Genomic DNA, 18,563 nt, shown 5'->3' with positions numbered 1-18,563 from the left:
ACTTGGTCAAATCTGTGCTTTAGGAAAATACCAGCTGGTGATCGATGTCATCAAGTGCAACCCACGACTCTCCACGAGGTATTCTGTGGCTGCCAGCTCATCCCATCCCACTTCCCAACCTGTTCACTCTCCTGCTCTCCTAGAAGAGCATTTCACACCTCCTCTCTCTCAAAGCTCAGACACCTCTTCCCCATCCTCCTCCTCAGCTAATGGCCTTCCTTCCTATACGCTAAGGAAGCAGAAGCAACCAGAAGAGACGGCTCACATCCATCCGTCACTTCCTTCCAATCTAGGTGACTCTGCTCCGCACTCCCACCGTGGTGTTAAGTGAACTCTCCAGCTTGCACCTGAGTCCCTTTCCTCCATCTGTGCAAGGGAGCTGTCTGTCCTCCCTATACAAGGACATAGCCCGTCAGCTGGCCCCTGTCTGCTGGGTCATTCTCATCACCATACAAATCTCTATCTCACCATAAAGTCATTTTTCAACAGTTTATTTTTTTTTTTGACCCTGCATCCCCTCCAGCAGTGGGCCCATTTCTCTGATCATTTTCATGGTACAATTTCTCAAAAGAGTTTTGGATGTTTCTCTAGACACATTCAGTTTAAAGAACGGAATCAATTCAAAGAATCACACTGAACATGGAGCGGGAGATTATAAAAGTACCGTGGCTCTCAGCTCTCGGCTCGGAGGAGGCAAAGGTGCACCTTTCTTCGGTCGTCCCGAATCCGGGTTCATCCGACACCAGCCGCCTCCGCCACGCCGCCTAAAAATAATAATAATAATAAAAATGACCATGGACGTTTGAAAAAGAACCAAACAGAACTCCTAGGAGTGAAAAATATATCAAGTGAAATTTAAAAATCAATGGCTGGACGAAATAGCAGATCATGTAGAACTGAACAGATAATTGGGAAAATTAAAGATACATTTGAAGAAGCTTATCTAGAATGTGGAACAGAGAGAGACAACTATCAGATCAGATCAGTCGCTCAGTCGTGTCCGACTCTTTGCGACCCCATGAATCGTAGCACGCCAGGCCTCCCTGTCCATCACCAACTCCCGGAGTTCACTCAGACTCATGTCCATAGAGTCAGTGATGCCATCCAGCCATCTCATCCTCTGTCGTCCCCTTCTCCTCCTGCCCCCAATCCCTCCCAGCATCAGAGTCTTTTCCAGTGAGTCAACTCTTCGCATGAGGTGGCCAAAGTACTGGAGTTTCAGCTTTAGCATCATTCCTTCCAAAGAAATCCCAGGGCTGATCTCCTTCAGAATGGACTGGTTGGATCTCCTTGCAGTCCAAGGGACTCTCAAGAGTCTTCTCCAACACCACAGTTCAAAAGCATCAATTCTTCGGTGCTCAGCCTTCTTCACAGTCCAACATCCATACATGACCACAGGAAAAACCATAGCCTTGACTAGACAGACCTTTGTTGGCAAAGTAATGTCTCTGCTTTTGAATATGCTATCTAGGTTGGTCACAACTTTCCTTCCAAGGAGTAAGCGTCTTTTAATTTCATGGCTGCAGTCACCATCTGTAGTGATTTTGGAGCCCAGAAAAATAAAGTCTGACACTGTTTCCACTGTTTCCCCATCTATTTCCCATGAAGTGATGGGACCAGATGCCATGATCTTCATTTTCTGAATGTATTATAAACTACAGGAAAAAAAAAAACTAAAGACATGGAGGATAGAATGAGAGGGCATGACACGCATCTCTTTGGAGTTCAATGAAGAGGATGAAAAGCAGTCCTGCAAAAGATATCTACTTCCTAAGGCCTGGGACTTGTACACGTTACCATGTAGGGAATCTCTGCAGATGCGATGAAGAGCCAGAGGACAGGGAGGTTAGCACAGACTATCCTGAGCCCCTGCATGTTATCACTTGCATTCTTATGAGACGGAGGCAGAGGGAGATTGGAAAACACACAGGCAAGTCTACAGGAAGACAAAACAGAGAGCGGTTTGAAGACACCGCCCTTGAAGACTGGAGCGATGCTGCTACAAGCCAAGAGGGCCGGCAGCCACCAGGACCTGTAAGTGACAAGGAACGTATTCCCCCTGCAGCCTCCAGAGAAAGCATGGCCCCACCGACACCTTGGTGTCAGCCCAATCATGTTAGTTAGGACTTTTGGTCTCCAGAACTGTGAACGAATAAATGTCTGTTGTTTTAAGTCACCAAGTTTGTGGTCACTTGTTAACAGCAGCCGGAGAACACTCATACAGTGGGAGAGAAGCTTAGCTGAAAAGATAACAGCTAAGAATTTTTTACAATTGATGAAATACATGAATGATATGTATTGTAATACATGAAGCACAGTAAACCTAAATAAAGGTCAAAGTTTAAATTCACACGTACGCATAACATAATGCACCTGCAGAATACCATTGTCAAAGAGAAGATACAGTCAGGGGGGAAACCATAGATGATTAACCAAGAAACACGGATGCTTGGACAGCTAACTTTTCAGTATTTACACCTATAGCCAGAAGACAGTGGAATAATGTTTTCAAAGGGTCAAATAATTGTCCTATAGTGAAAATAATTGTCCCTAAGATTGTATACCCAGAAAAACTCTTTCAAGAACAAAGACAAAATCTTCAAACAAATAAATTGGGCATCCTGACCACCAATAAACTTTTCATCAAGAGTAAGTCAGACAGAGAAAGACAAATATAAGACATCACTTGTGGAATCGAATAAAAAACGACACAAATGAACGTATTTACGAAACAGAAATAGACTCACAGATCTCAAAATCAAATTTATGGTTACCAAAAGGGAAAAGTCGGGGGACATGATAAATTAGAAGTTTGAGATTAACATACACACTGAGCTTTCCTGTGCTATGCTGTGCTAAGTCATTTCAGTCGTGTCTGACTCGGCAACCCTCTGGGCTATAGCCTGCCAGGCTCCTCTGCTCATGGGATCCTCCAGGCAAGCATACTGGGGCAGGTTGTGGTATCCTACCTCCAGGAGATCTTTCTGACCCAGGGGTCACACCTGCATGTCCCGCATTGGCAGGCAGGCTCTTTGCCACTAGCATTGCCTGGGAAGCCCCACCATGGATACTTACAATACATACATACAATATATGCATACAGTAAGTAACTAATATGGACGTACTATATAGCACACGGGATTCTGCTCAATTGCTAAGTCGCTTCAGTCGTGTCCGACTCTGTGCGACCCCATAGATGGCAGCCCACCAGGCTCCCCCGTCCCTGGGATTCTCCAGGCAAGAACACTGGAGTGGGTTGCCATTTCCTTCTCCAATGCATGAAAGTGGAAAGTGAATGTGAAGTCGCTCAGTCGTGTCCGACTCTTAGCCGACCCCATGGACTGCAGCCCACCAGGCTCCTCCGTCCATGGGAGTTTCCAGGCAAGAGTACTGGAGTGGGGTGCCATCGCCTTCTACGATTCTACTCAGTACTCTGTCATAATTTATATGGGAAAAGAACCTGAAAAGAATGAAAAAATATATACGTATAACTGATTCACTTTTCCGTATATCTGAAACTAACACAACATAGTAAATCAACTACGCACCAATTAAAAATTTTAAAGCAACTTTCACCCAGGGAACTTTAAAAAATGTACATCAGGTTGAAGGAAAATGATCCTAGATGTAAGGTTGGAAATATAAAATAGAACAATGGAAAAAAGGGCAACCATGCAGGGAAATATAAACCAATGTTAACTAAATAAAATATAATACCTGCACAAATTAATTTATCACTCAACGCAGTTTCAAATAAACTCCCAACCAGGTGTTCATGACATGGGACAATCTCTTTCTATAATTTACAAAGAAGGACACAGGGCCGAAAGGAGCTGAGACATTCCTGAAGAATTACCAGGAGGAGGACTTGGCCTCCCAGGCATCAGCACACAACATCCAGGGGCCTCTAAGCCTTGGTTTAAAGCCCTAGTCATTGGAGTAGCGTGGCCTTGGCTCAGAGACAGACACACAGGCCAGGGATCAGACGAGCGCGTCCAGAAACAAGCTCAAGCGTAATGGAAATGTGATCTAGAGAAGCTGTGGTTTTCAAAAATAATGCAGAAGATGAACTGTTCAATACAGAGAGCTAGAATGGCTGCGTATCCAAAAGGGAAAAACGGAAATTAGATCCTTATTTATATAACATCAATTCCTTTGGCTAAAGACCTAAACATGCAAGGCAAAGTTTTAGAAGAAAGTAGAGGAAACTATGTTCTCAGGGGAGGAAAGGACTTTTTTAAAAGCACACCAAAAGCACAGACCTCATCAATAAGTTCCACTACGTTAAGAACAAGAATTCCTATTCACTAAGACACACCATTTAGAAAGCAAACAGGTAAGCCACAGACTGGGAAATGACTAGTTGAAATGCATGTACTTTACAAAAGATCAGGATCAGAATATATGAAAAGCTCCTAAAGACTCAATAAGAAAAAGATGACACAGCGGAAGAAGACTAGAAATGTAAGCTAGCATTGCACAGACAAGGAGACGAGCACTGCCAATAAGCATTCGATCTCACCACGAATCAGGGAAATGCAAACCCCAAAGCTCCACCGTATGCCAATTTACACCCACCAGGTTGGCACCTGCACCAAAGTCTGACAATGCCAAGTGTTGTCAGGGTTGTGGGACAATGCAAGCTCTGTGCACCGCTGTGGGAGTGTTCATTCATGCAACCACTTTAGAGAGAAGCTTGGCGTTGTCTGGTCAAGTTCAGATGCGCGTATCTTCCAACCCAGCATTTCTATTCCGTGTGCCTCACCTAGAAACTCTTACACATGTGCATCGGGGGTGCAATAAATATTAATGGCAGCAGCCCTATGTCCACCAAGACAAGAACAGAGTCATGACCTGTGGTTTGTTTGTACAGTAGAGTGCGTTACGGGGGTGAAAATGCACGCACGACAGCTCTACTCAACCGTACGAATGAGTTTCATAAACAAAACGTAGATCAAAAACATGCGTGCTGTAGGAAAATGCAGACAGCCCAATTCTGTTTCTGCAAAGTTCAAAGGCAAGCAAAACTAGACAATATGTTTCTTAGGACTGCAGCCAGCTGTGAGAAGACTATAAAGAAAGGGGCAAAGGGGTGACGAATCCAAAACTCAGGGTCGTTATTGCCTCTGGATGAGAGGAAGAGGCAGATCAAGGAGAGACATGGGCAAGCTTCAGGAGTTAACAATGTCAGCTCTCCTAAGTTGCAAGGCGGGTATATGCATTTATTATTATTATTTAATTTACATGTTTACATGGCTCAGTTCAGTTCAGTCGCTACGTCCGACTCTCTGCAACACCATGGACGGCAGCACGCCAGGCCTCCCTGCCCATCACCAACTCCCAGAGTTCACTCAGACTCATGTCCATCCAACCATCTCATCCTCTGTCGTCCCCTTCTCCTCCTGCCTTCAATGTTTCCCAGCATCAGGGTTTTTTCTGAGTCAGTTCTTCGCATCAGGTGGCCAAAGTATTGGAATTTCAGCTTCAGCATCAGTCCTTCCAATGAATATTCAGGACTGATTTCCTTTAGGATGGACTGGTTGGATCTCCTTGCAGTCCAAGGAACTCTCAAGAGTCTTCTCCAACACCACAGTTCAAAAGCATCAATTCTTTGGTGCTGAGCTTTCTTTATAGTCCAACTCTCATACGTGAGAGTCCAACATCTATACATGACCACTGGAAAAACCATAACTTTGACTAGACACACCTTTGTTGGCAAAGTAATGTCTCTGCTTTTTAATATGCTGTCTAGGTTGGTCATAACTTTTCTTCCAAGAAGCAAACATCTTTTGATTTCAAGCCTGCAGTCACCATCTGCAGTGATTTTGGAGCCCAAAAACAAAGTTTCTCACAGTTTCCATTGTTTCCCCATCTATTTGCCATGAAGTGATGGGACCAGATGCCATGATCTTCGTTTTCTGAATGTTGAGCTTTAAGCCAATTTTTTCACTCTCCTCTTTCACTTTCATCAAGAGGCTCTTTAGTTCCTCTTCACTTTCTGCCATAAGGGTGGTGTCATCTGCATATCTGAGGTTATTAATATTTCTCCCGGAAATCTTGATTCCAGCTTGTGCTTCTTCCAGCCCAGCGTTTCTCATGATGTACTCTGCATATAACTTAAATAAGCAGGGTGACAATATACAGCCTTGACGTACCCCTTTTCCTATTTGGAACCAGTCTGTTGTTCTATGTCCAGTTCTAACTGTTGCTTCTTGACCTGCATACAGATTTCTCAGGAGGCAGGTCAGGTGGTCTGGTATTCCAATCTCTTGAAGAATTTTCCACAGTTTGTTGTGATCCACACAGTCAAAGGCTTTGGCATAGTCAATAAAGCAGAAGTAAATGCTTTTCTGGAACTCTCTTGCTCTTTCAATGATACAACAGATGTTGGCAATTTGATCTCTGGTTCCTCTGCCTTTTCTAAAACCAGCTTGAACATCTGGAAGTTCATGGTTCATATATTACTGAAGCCTGGCTTGGAGAATTTTGAGCATTACTTTACTAGCATGTGAGATGAGTGCAATTGTGTGGTAGTTTGAGCATTCTTTGGCATTGCCTTTCTTTGGGATTGGAATGAAAACTGACCTTTTCCAGTCCTGTGGCCACTGCTGAGTTTTCCAAATTTGCTGGCATATTGAGTGCAGCACTTTCACAGCATCATCTTTCAGGATTTGAAATAGCTCAACTGAAACTCCATCACCTCCACTAGCTTTGTTCATAGTGATGCTTCCTAAGGCCCACTTGACTTCACATTCCAGGATGTCTGGCTCTAGGTGAGTGATCACACCATCGTGGTTATCTGAGTCATGAAGATCTTTTTTGTACAGTTCTTCTGTGTATTCTTGCCATCTCTTCTTAGTATCTTCTGCTTCTGTTAGGTCCATAATGTTTCTGTCCTTTATTGTGCCCATCTTTGCATGAAGTGTTCCCTTGGTATCCCTAATTTTCTTGAAGAGATCTCTAATTTTTCCCATTCTATTGTTTTCTTCTATTTCTTTGCATTGATTGTTGAGGAAGGCTTTCTTATCTCTCCTTATTATTCTTTGGAACTCTGCATTCAAATGGATATATCTTTCCTTTTCCCCTTTGCCTTTAGTGTCTCTTCTTTTCTCAGCTATTTATAAGTTCTCCTCAAACAACCATTTTGCTTTTTTGCATTTTTTTTCTTGGGGATGGTCTTCACATCACAGCCTCCTGTACAATGTCATGAACTTCCGTCCATAGTTCTTCAGGTACTCTATCAGATCTAATCCCTTGAATCTATTTGTCACTTCTACTGTATAATCGTAAGGGATTTGATTTACATGGCTGAATGTCCTTCAATTTGAAAAAGGAAACACAGGGTATTCCCTGGCAGCCCATTGGTTAGGGCTCCTCGCTTCTACTGCAAAGGACATGGGTTCAATCCCTGGTCAGGCAACTAAGATGCTACATGCCAAACAACACAGCCAAAACAAACAAACAAAACTGTAAAAAAATAAAACAGGAAATGCGACTACCACACACAGACACCCATACTCTCTGGCAACCGTGAGGATGGTGTGGAGTCCAGAGAGAGAGACTGGAGAGGGGAGCCCGGCCACGAGGCTTTGCCTCTCTGGGGGCTTGTGAGTATCAAACAAAATCAAGAGTGTTAAAATGCTGAAGAATTGTGCCTAGCCCACGATAACACGGTCTGTGTAAGTGTTCGCTCTTATCACAGTGATGAGGGCTTGGTGGGGGACGACGGTCGTGGGGACAGGAGGAAAGGAATGTATTGAGAGATCTGTGCAGCTTGGGGTGATTGAACCGGGGGAGGGGTGAGGGTCAGTAATGACTTTATTATTTCATTATGTGTCTTTCATGGCAGTAAGAGCTCTGAGTCCTAACCGCTGAACTGCCAGGGCATTCCCTTGTTGTATTTCTTAATACACTTAGTATTTGCAGAAAGCCACACAGAGACCGATAGAGGAGAAGCAGAGGGGGCTTGCAGACCTGGTGGCTGTTGCTCATGCCGTGACTGGGTCACATGGGTGAGTCCTTCTGTTTTGGCTGCCCTGGGTCTTCACTGCTGCGTGTGGACTTTCTCTCACTACAATAAGCTGGGGCTCCTCTCTGGCAGCAGGGCGTGAGCTTCTCACTCCAGGGCCCTTCCCGCGGCAGAGCGTGCACTCTAGGGTGTGCGTGTACCGCAGTCGCGGTGCTCAGGCTTAGTTGATCCACAACATGTGAAATCTTCCCGATCCAGGGATTGAACCGGTGTCCCCTGCATTGGCAGGCGGATCCTCAACCACTGGACCACCAGGGAAGTCCGATGGTTATGTGTGTGTGCACTGCCCTGAGAGAAGTAGATTGGAAAGGTCGTCTAAAGGATGGGAAATCAAGGATTTGCTGGAGGCGCCTTCCCCAAGCCTGTCCTTGGAGCCAGGGGCAGATGCCAGAGCTCATGGTCAAGGCTGCTCCAGCCCTCGGGAAAACTCAGAGTCTAAGTAGTCCTCTTTGGGGCTCGCTGCAGAACCCTTCCTCCCTGCCCCTTCAAAATGGCCCTCCCTTATTTGGGGAGGTATACACATCTTTGGGGGCTTTCCAGGTCACTCAGTGGTAAAGAATCCACCTGCCAATGCAGGAGATGAGAGTTCAATCCCTGGTCTGGGAAGATCCCCTGGAGAAGGAAATGACAACCCAGTCCAGTATGCTTGCCTGGAGAATTGCACGGACCGAGGAACCTGGCGGGTACAGCCCATGTGGTTGCAGAGTTGGACACAGCTTAGCTTAGCGACTAAACAACAACATAGCTTTTGAGGTGGCTACCCTTGGAAGTGAGATTCTCAGCGGTTAAAGTGTCTAAGCACATTCGTGTCAGAACCCTGTCTCTGTGGGCCTCAGGGGAACCTGACTCCTGAACTGGGATCTCCGAGGACGGGGTCTTTGAAGATGCTCCCGGGGGCCTTGGCCCTCCCAGCCACACGTCAAAGCTAACCTTGACGCAGGCTGCACGGTCCGTCCCTTCCCCCACCCACCCCCACTCAGACAGCATTCCCTCCCTCCTACCCTCCCAAAGGAAGAGAAGAAATGATCATCAAAGGCCAGTGGCCGCTGAAGAGGCAACACCAAGAGCCGCTGCACGCTTGGGAGAGAACGCTGCGTCTCCTCCTCGTGGCTTCGGGTGGTCTACATGGTCAGAGAAACTTCTCCAGTAACCAACTATAGCCGTGATGCCTGAAAGCATAGTCTTATGGTTTGTCTTCCTGTTACTGGAACCGTAGATCAGTTCTGGAAGGGACTTCAAAAGATCATCTGGGCAGCTCTGCCTCTGAAGAGCAACCTGGACCAGACACATCTCCGCTGTCTCTGAAGGTTCCTATGAGGGAAACGCTGCTGATGCTCTCTGGATAAGAAGCTGCTCTTGCAACGCCTTGAGGCAAAGGGGACCAGTCGGAAACATCCTGCCTTGGGCAGCCTGCAGTGGGTTCCCATTTATGGAAGGCGACGGGCACTGCAAATCAAAGGCTTTAAAAACAGCTTCAGCCTGCATAGTTTCCGAATAAAACGATCCTAAATAAACAACCGGACAGCTGAATTAAGATGCACTTATATTCTTACAAAGAAAGAATATAAATGAGCTATGTGAGGATTTAAATGCATGGCGGTAAATGCAAGCGGCACAGACCATTAAATACACCCATTAAAAAAAACTTGAAAAAAAGAAAAAAAAAAACTTGGTTTGACAGAGAAACACAAATATCATATGATATCATCTACATATAGAATCTTAAAGCGATACAAATAAATTATTTTACAAAACAGAAACAGACCCACAGACATTGAAAAGCAACTCATGGGGGAAAAGAGGGGGAGGGATAAATCAGGAGTTTCAGATTAACATATACACACTACTGAGCATAAGGTGGATAACCAGCAAGAACCTATTGTGCAGAACAGGAAACAATAGTCAATATTTTGTAATAACCTATAAGGGAAAAGAATATTAAAAAAAGTATATATGTATGTATGCTAAATCACCTAACGCCTGAAACTAACACAATATTGTCAATCAGTTATACTTTGGTATTAATTAATGAAAATAAAAATATGTAAAAAGTGGAAAAAAACTTGGCTTGAGAGAATATTGATGACACGGAGAGACACTGAAAACATAAAGCATCTCATAAAATAGAATGTTTAATAGTCAATTTTTTATTTATAGAAAAGATGAGAAGCATGTTTAGTAAGATCTTAATAACGGCTGTCTTTGGGAGGTAATATAGGTATTTTACCCTTCACTTGCATAGCTGTACTTTCAGAGGCTTTGCAATGAATACAGATTAGTTTTAACTTTTTAATTATACAAGTAATGCACAAATGTGGAATTCGGGGTGACGTCTTCGAACGAAACATGTAAGGTCAGCAGATCTCTAACCACCACCCGCCCCAGGGCCCATCCTGTTCCATCAGTGACCACGTGAGGAGTTTAGTATCCTTCCTTCGAATCTTTTTCCTATGCATTTTGCACAGGTGTATATGCATTTAACACATTTAGAAAAGGGCAGCATTCTTTCAGGGTTTTGCTTTCACAGATTAGATGCTATAATGTATGCACTGTGCTGATACGTAACTTGTTTTGCTTTTTCACTTACCCACAGACCTAGGAGATCTTCTGGTTGGTATAAGGAGATCTGTGTAGTTATTTTAACTGCTACATAGTATCTCCATGGTGGATCGCAGTTTGTCTACCCATCCATAACTGATGGATACGTAGGTTGTTTACAGTCTCCAACGTACAGACACTGGAGCCTTGAAATCCTCACTCAAGCTGATATACTGCAGGTACATACTCACTTCTCTAGAGATTTCTTTTTTTTTTTTTTAGTTTATTTTAATTGGAGGCTGATTACTTTACAATATTGTAGTAGTTTTTGCCGTACATTGACATGAATCAGCCATGGGTGTACATGTGTTCCCCATCCTGATCCCCCCTCCCACCTCCCTCTAGAGATTTCTAAGGAACCAAAGCTATAGTCATGCACATTTTAAATTTAAATAGGTAACCCTAAAGTACATTCCAAAAATAAGATTTGCCTGGATTTTCCCACTAATGGTATTTAAGATACCTGCTCCTTGCCAATACACGACCTCATCATCAATCTTTTAAATTTTTTGTAAGAAAATAGGATTATTAAAGGTCGTCCTGTTTGGCCTCCACCTCTGACACTTGACTGGGTCTTTACTGTCCTCCAAGGGTCCAGCAGGCTTTCTCCCTCACAGTTCTGTGCTCAGTGCCCTGGGTGGCTGGGGTCACGTGTCTGAAGGCTGGGCAAGGAGTGCGAGTGGGAGGTAGGTGAGAGGGGAAGTCCCAGAAATGCAGGAATCATTTCCCAGCACCAAGCACCACACACGGACCACTGGTCTACCTCCAGAATAAACGTCAGCTCTGTCTGCCTCTTCTGACTTTGTCACCCCCATTCGAGACCCAGGCATCCTCATCCATCACATAAACCCTGAAACTCTCGGCCATTGTCCCCCTCTTCCACTCTTGCCCTTTCAGTCCTGTTCATTTCCCACCCGACAGCCAGATGAAGCTTTCCGGAAATGCACTTCAGATCCTGTCACTCCCATGCTCAGAGGCTTCCGATCGCTTCCTGCTGAACTGGGAATTATACCCCAGCCCTTTTCCAGGGCTGCAGAACCCTGCACCCTCTGCCCTGCCCCCCACCCACTGGCTTCTTCTCTGCTCTCCCCCTTACTCACTACCGACCAGACACCTGGGTTGCCCTCCTACTCCACAAAAACCTCCCAACTTCCCCAGGGACTCCAGGGTCCCTGTCCACCTTGCTCCCTCTATCAGGGACGCGCTTCCCAAGCTGACGCCCACTCACCTTTCAGATCTCAGCTTAAATGCCATGTGGTCTACAGTGGGTCTTCCCAGCTTGTTCTAATTTCCCACCTTTTGCTTTCATGGCACCCATCACAACCAAAATGCAGAAGCTATCTGTGTGCTCGTTTCCGATATTTCAGGTCTGGGGGGTAGAGTCTTGTCCACCGTTTCTTTCCTGTATCTCAGTACCTAACGCAGTGCCTGGCACATTCTATTAATAGATGGCTTGATGAGCAGCGAATGCACGGATGGAAGGATGCACAAGAAAGGGGGAGGGGAGGCATCCTAGGAGCTGGGGAGGAAAGGGGGGGAAGTCAGGAGGTGCTCAAGGGAACCCTTGATCAGGAAGGAGCCCGGGAGGAAGGAGGCCTGGAGGTGGCTAAGAGGATGAGCATTCGATGGCACCTTCCGGCTGTCTGCTTTTCTGGGATGCAGTTCCCTCTGTGACCCCAAATCTCAGTAAAAGCCTGTGCTGCTCAGATGAGTGGCGCCTTGGGAAGAATTTAAAGGAAGATGAGTTGCTTCTGAGTCCAGGTGGGGCTAGAGAGACAAGGACAGCTGCAGGAGGCAAGTCAGAGACACACACCCCTGGGAATCCTTAGTGGTTCAGTCCAGGTGGGGACACCATGGGTCCCCATGGTGGAGACTCACTGAAGGGAACAGTGACCCCCACACGGCTAGAGGAATTTGGTGATTCCATTATTCCACCAGGTTCCCCATTTCCTTCAAGGGAAAAGAATATTAAGGAAAAAAACAGGAAGGACAGCAAGAATGAAGTGGGCTTATTCCTCTCAGAGGTGGGTGTTCAAGGGAAGTGAGCCCGAGCCTTGGCCTCAGCTGAGTTCTGGGTTCCAGTGCCAGACCCTCCTCTGCATCTATAAAGTGGGCAGGACAGTCACTGCCTTCATCCAGGTGTCGACAGATGACACAACATAACAGACTTCAAATCTTGGCTCTGATTGATGCACTTTTGACTTCGTTCACAGCAGGTGAGGGGAAGGGAAGGCACAAGCCCAATGCCAAGAGCAGGGACCCTGTGAGTGTGAAACCCGGGTGACTGCACAGGTCATGAGGCCCGGCAGCCAACCCTCCCCCCATGCAAACTCACTTCTGGCTTAATGCTCTGCTTTAATCTTGACAGCTTGAAATCCGTCATTTTTGAACAAGGGACCTTGCACTTTCATTGTGCACTGGGCTCTGCATATTAGATTATGTCGCACGTGTGTGTGCACGCGTGTATAAGAGAGAGAGACAGAGAGAGAAGAATGCTGCTGTGAGTGATCAGCAGAGAGATGAAGTGATGGTCTCATCAACGAAGCGATGCTAATTGATGGTAACACCCACCCTATGGGACCAAGCCAGCACCACACACCAGCAAGCTGAGACATCACCTAACAATAGCCCCCTCAGTTCTAATCATTAACAACCAAAACAACCCCTCCTAGACTTTGGGCTGGTACCCAAACACCCCACACCCGCAGGCTGAGGCCCAACGCCCAGCCGTGCCAGGTGTGGGCTCCCTGCGAATCTTCCCGAGGACTCAACCAGCGCCGGAGGCTGTTTGCTGGTTTCTGAACAAGAGGCTCGCAATGTGCTCGCTCCCACAAGCGCTGCCTGAACTACCTGTGGGCAGCCCAAATGCTGAGCTCACCACTGGACGAGATGGTGAGCTCCCTGAGGGCAGGAGCTGGGCCGGCATCTCCTCGGTGTTGCTGAGGCTGGTTGCTGCGCTTGGAACTCAGTGGGTGCTCGGGAAACACACACTGGCGTCACGCATGTCGTTCCACAGACACTTATCATCTGACAGTGGTGGCGGCCACAGGCAAGAGGAACGTAAGACAAAGGAATACAGAGAAGTCTGCAGTCTGAGGACACCCCTGCTGGTCCGGAGGCTAAGACTCGCACTCCCAGTGCAGCAGGCTTGGGGTGATCCCTGGTCAGGGAACTAGATTCCACGTGCCACAGCTGAGAGTTCGCACGCCACAGCTAAAGATCCTGTGAGTCGCAGCTAGGACCTGGCACAGCCTAAATGAATAAGTATTTTTTTTAATTAAGAAAAAAATTACAGTCTGAGCAAGTATTTGGACTCTTACTAGCAGAGGCTGTGCCTTCTGCAGTCTGGGACTCACTGCTGAGAAGTGGGAACAAGGAAGGGCTTCTCCTTCTAAATCCACTTCTACGTTGCTGCTTCAGTGTTCAACGCCTGCTCCAAACAGGGCATTTGGTGAAGAGGAGTGAGAGGCCCCTGACAGCGTCAGCAGACCCTGGCCCTGATCCCACTCAGCTCAGTGCCCTTGGCCAGACTACTCCCTCCCTGGACCCCCCGTCCCCTCCATCAGGCGAGCTTACTGGATTAGGGCTGCACTGGCTGTCCAATACGGCAGCCGCTCACTTGAAATGCCACTAGTGAGACTGAGACACTGAATTTAAGATTTTGTTTGTTTTTAATTAACATGAATTTTAAAACTGATATACAATCAGTCATTGGAGAATTAGAATCATTTGGAACAAACAAACTTCAGGTTTTGGTTTTGACACAGAGGTTTTAGAATTTATTTTTGTTCACCGCCCCCCTCAAAAAAAAACCTTCAAAAAAAAATATCGGACTTTCTGAGTACAGGTGTTATCTTAAATGGCTGAATTATAAATAATGTCTCTGGTCAGGGTCACAGCTAGAGTTGGAGCTGATGTCCCACCTTCATTGTAAATTTGATAAAAATCTAAACACAGATGAAATGTTTCTGAAGAAATTTTAGCATTTGAAGAGGTGTGATAGTGTAAAATACAGATTTTGAAGACTTAGTATGAAGAAAGAATGCAAAGTATCTCATTAACACTTTTTGCATTGATAAGATAATAGGATGAGCCAACAAAGGCCCGTCTAGTCAAGGCTATGGTTTTTCCTGTGGTCATGTATGGATGTGATAGTTGGACTGTGAAGAAGGCTGAGCACCGAAGAATTGATGCTTTTGAACTGTGGTGTTGGAGAAGACTCTTGAGAGTCCCTTGGACTGCAAGGAGATCCAACCAGTCCATTCTGAAGGAGATCAGCCCTGGGATTTCTTTGGAAGGAATGATGCTAAAGCTGAAACTCCAGTACTTTGGCCACCTCATGCGAAGAGTTGACTCATTAGAAAAGACTCTGATGCTGGGAGGGATTGGGGGCAGGAGGAGAAGGGGACGACAGAGGATGAGACGCTGGATGGCATCACTGACTCGATGGAGGTGAGTCTGAGTGAACTCCGGGAGTTGGTGATGGACAGGGAGGCCTGGCATGCTGCGATTCATGGGGTCGCAAAGAGTCAGATATGACCGAGCGACTGAACTGAAATGAACTGAACTTTGGCCACCTGATGCGAAGAGCTGACTCATTGGAAAAGACCCTGATGCTGGGAAAGATTGAGGGCAGGAGGACAAGGGGATGACAGAGGATGAGATGGGTGGATGGCATCACCAACTCAATGGACATGAGTTTGGGTGGACTCCATAACTTAGTAACGGACAGGGAGGCCTGGCGTGCTGTGGTTCATGGGGTCGCAAAGAGTTGGACATGACTGAGCGACTGAATTGAACTGAATGAGTTAAAAGACATTATGAAAATTAATTTCACCTGTTTCTCGGTTCCATTTTTAATGTGGGCACTAGAAAACTTAAAAGTTACATCTGCAGCTCAGAGCTTCCTTCTACCGGACAACACTGGATTAGGGAATCTCTAAAAGTACTTCCTTTTAAAAAATATTCTGACATTCGACAATGCAACAGTGCTGGGTAATTACTGAATTTTAGGTTTGCTTCTTCAGCATCGCAGTTCTTATCGCGTTCTTAGGTTTGTACCTCGACGTTCCAAAGGAAAACTGCCTCCTCTACACTCATCTCCAACTATAGGGATGGGCATATGACCAGGCCTGGCCAATCAGAAAAGAGCACCCTCCCTTTGACCACAGTGATTGGCTCAGATATGACACATGACCACCAGGCAGCATCAATGAGACGCCCGTTTGATTGCAAGATTGACAGCGAGTCTGGCGTCCTCCCTGGGATTATGGAGGGCGTAAAATGGAAGCCTAGGTCTGAAGGCAGCCCTCCTGCCCCTCAGGAGAGACCAGCCTGCCTTGCAAGGAAGGCAGCACAAAGAAAGGAGGACCAGAGAGAGGCCGAGTCTTGCATCGCAAGTCAGGATCTATCCCTGGGAAAAAACAATTCCTTTTTGTTTAAAGCAGTTTGGATCGTAATTCTGACCCTGGAGTCATGAACACCACCTAGACAGTTGATGATTCCCCTTAACTCAGGCTCAAGTGACTGTCTTCTAAAACTGCTGGGCTAGGGACTCCCCAGGTGGCCCTCTGGTTGGGAGTCTGCCTACCAGAGAAGGGTACCTGGGTTCAGTCGGGGAAGATTCCACTTGCTGCGGGCCTGCTGAACCCTTGCACCGCAACTGCCGAACCCAGGCTCTAGAGCCTGCCAGCCCCAACTGCTGAGACCCAGCCTCCCAGAGTCAGTGCTCCACGACAAGAGACCCCACCTCAATGAGAAGCCCACACACCACAGCTAGAGTAGCCCATGCAGAAGGAGGACACTATGCAGCCTAAAATGAAATAAAATAAATACATAATAAAGTTTTTTAAAAATAAATAAAACCATGGGATGCCGTCCTCAGTTCAGTTCAGTTCAGTGTCTCAGTCATGTCCAACTCTTTGTGACCCCATGGACTGCAGCACGCCAGGCTTCCCTGTTCATCACCAACTCCTGGAGTTTGCTCAAACTCGTGTCCATCAAATCAGTGATGCCATCCAACCATCTCATCCTCTGTCGTCCCCTTCTCCTCCTGCCTTCAATCTTTCCCAGCATCAGGGTCTTTTCTAATGAGTCAGCTCTTCACATCAGGTGGCCAAAGAATTGGAGTTTCAGCTTCAACATCACTCCTTCCATTGAATACTCAGGACTGATCTCCTTTAAGATGGACTGGTTGGATCTCCTTGCAGTCCAAGGGACTCTCAAGAGTCTTCTCCAACACCACAGTTAAAAAGCATCAATTCTTTGGTACTGAGCTTTCTTTGTAGTCCAACTCTCACATCCATACATGACTACTGGAAAAACTGTAGCCTTGACTAGACGGACCCTTGTTGTCAAAGTAATGTCTCTGCTTTTTAATATGCTGTCTAGGTTGGTCATAACTTTCCTGCCAAGGAGCAAGCATCTTTTAATTCCATGGCTGCAGTCACCATCTGCAGTGATTTTGGAGCCCCCCAAAATAAAGTCAGCCACTGTTTCCCCATCTATCTGCCATGAAGTGATGGGACCAGATAACAAGATCTTAGTTTACTGAATGTCGAGTTTTAAGCCAACTTTTTCACTCTCTTCTTTCACTTTCATCAAGAGGCTCCTCAGTTGAGGCTGTCCTCAATCCTCTCCCAAACCCTGCCTTCTCATGCTTGCAGCCTCTTCTCTCCTGGCCACTCTCTCACCTTCCCGTCAGCTGGAATAACTTGTAGTGACAGGAACCAGTCCCACTTGTCTTCCTGCATTTTCACATCCCTGCATTTCCCACTGCTTGGGAGATCTCCTCTCTCTCAGTCTCCACCCCCACTCTACCCCCTGCCTCCTAGGCTCTGGCAAACTCTTCATCTTTCAGGTCTGAGCTACTCTTATCAAGGTCACTGATGACCTCTGTGTTGCCAAACCCAGTGGTCACTTCTCTGTCTACCTCTTATGCAACTTTGACCACATTCCACACAACTGTTCCCATCTTCTTGAAACTTTTCTCTTGGCTTCTGTGATACCTTATTCTCCTCCTCCTGCGTCGCTGACCACTCCTCAATCTCTTCATTCGTTCCTTTATTCTTTCATGCTCTCCTTCAACAAATATTTACTCAGCCTACTACTTGCTGAGCCCTATGCCAGGTCCTAGGCAGTCACAGAACAAAGCCCTGCCCCGTGGAGTTTATATTCTAGGGCAACTCTCCTTTATTGATTGTCCACTTCTGCTCAATCTCCAAATATTGGTCGTGTGTGTGTGTGTGTGTGTATTAGTTGCTCAGTCGTGTCCGATTCTTTGTGACCCTTAGACTATAGCCTGCCACCAGGCTCCTTGTCCATGGGATTTCCCAGGCAAGAATACTGGAGTAGGTTGCCATTCCCTTCTCCAGGGGATCTTCCCGACCCAGGGATCGAACCCCAGTCTCCTGCGTTGTAGGCAGATTCTTTACCGTCTGAGCCACCAGGGATCTCTTGTCATTTCCATCTTATCCAGTCTTGTGGCTTTAAATTCCATCAATGTGTTGATGACTCCCAAATATTTATCCCTAGCCCTGGCTATTTGCCCTGAACTCCAGACTAATGCATCCAACTACCTACTTGATTTACACTTAGATATCTACAGATTGCCTCAAGATTAATGTGTTGAAAACAGAAATGTTTATTCCTCAGCTCTCAGCCTGAACCTGTTTCTCCACCACAGTCAATGGCAGCATCACCTACCCAGTTGCTAAAGAAGCCTAGGAGTCATTCTGACTCCTATCTTTTCTTCTCACCCTGCTCCCCATCTAGCTCTGCCTCCAGAATGGACTCTGGAACTGCCCACTTTTCTCCATTTCCTCTCCTACTCCAGGTCACCCTCCTCCATCCCTGGACCAGTATTGTGATGACCTCTTCACTGGTTTTGCTGTATCCACTCTTACCCATCACCCTCATCTCCCCTTCTTCAGCCTGC

The 18,563-nt window shown here is 46.3% G+C and overlaps 1 non-coding gene across 1 annotated transcript; it reads right to left on the bottom strand.

The window, feature by feature from the left end:
* Positions 1 to 9,000: 9,000 nt before the first annotated feature.
* Positions 9,001 to 9,214, bottom strand: LOC113881860. The gene has a single exon (XR_003508188.1). It is a non-coding gene; the product is annotated as a small nucleolar RNA U3 (small nucleolar RNA).
* Positions 9,215 to 18,563: the final 9,349 nt, after the last annotated feature.

Source organism: Bos indicus x Bos taurus, chromosome 2, assembly GCF_003369695.1.
Source record: "Bos indicus x Bos taurus breed Angus x Brahman F1 hybrid chromosome 2, Bos_hybrid_MaternalHap_v2.0, whole genome shotgun sequence".
Classification (NCBI taxonomy): domain Eukaryota; kingdom Metazoa; phylum Chordata; class Mammalia; order Artiodactyla; family Bovidae; genus Bos; species Bos indicus x Bos taurus.
Note: the sequence above shows the minus strand (reverse complement) of the source record. Positions and strands in the feature narration are given on the sequence as shown.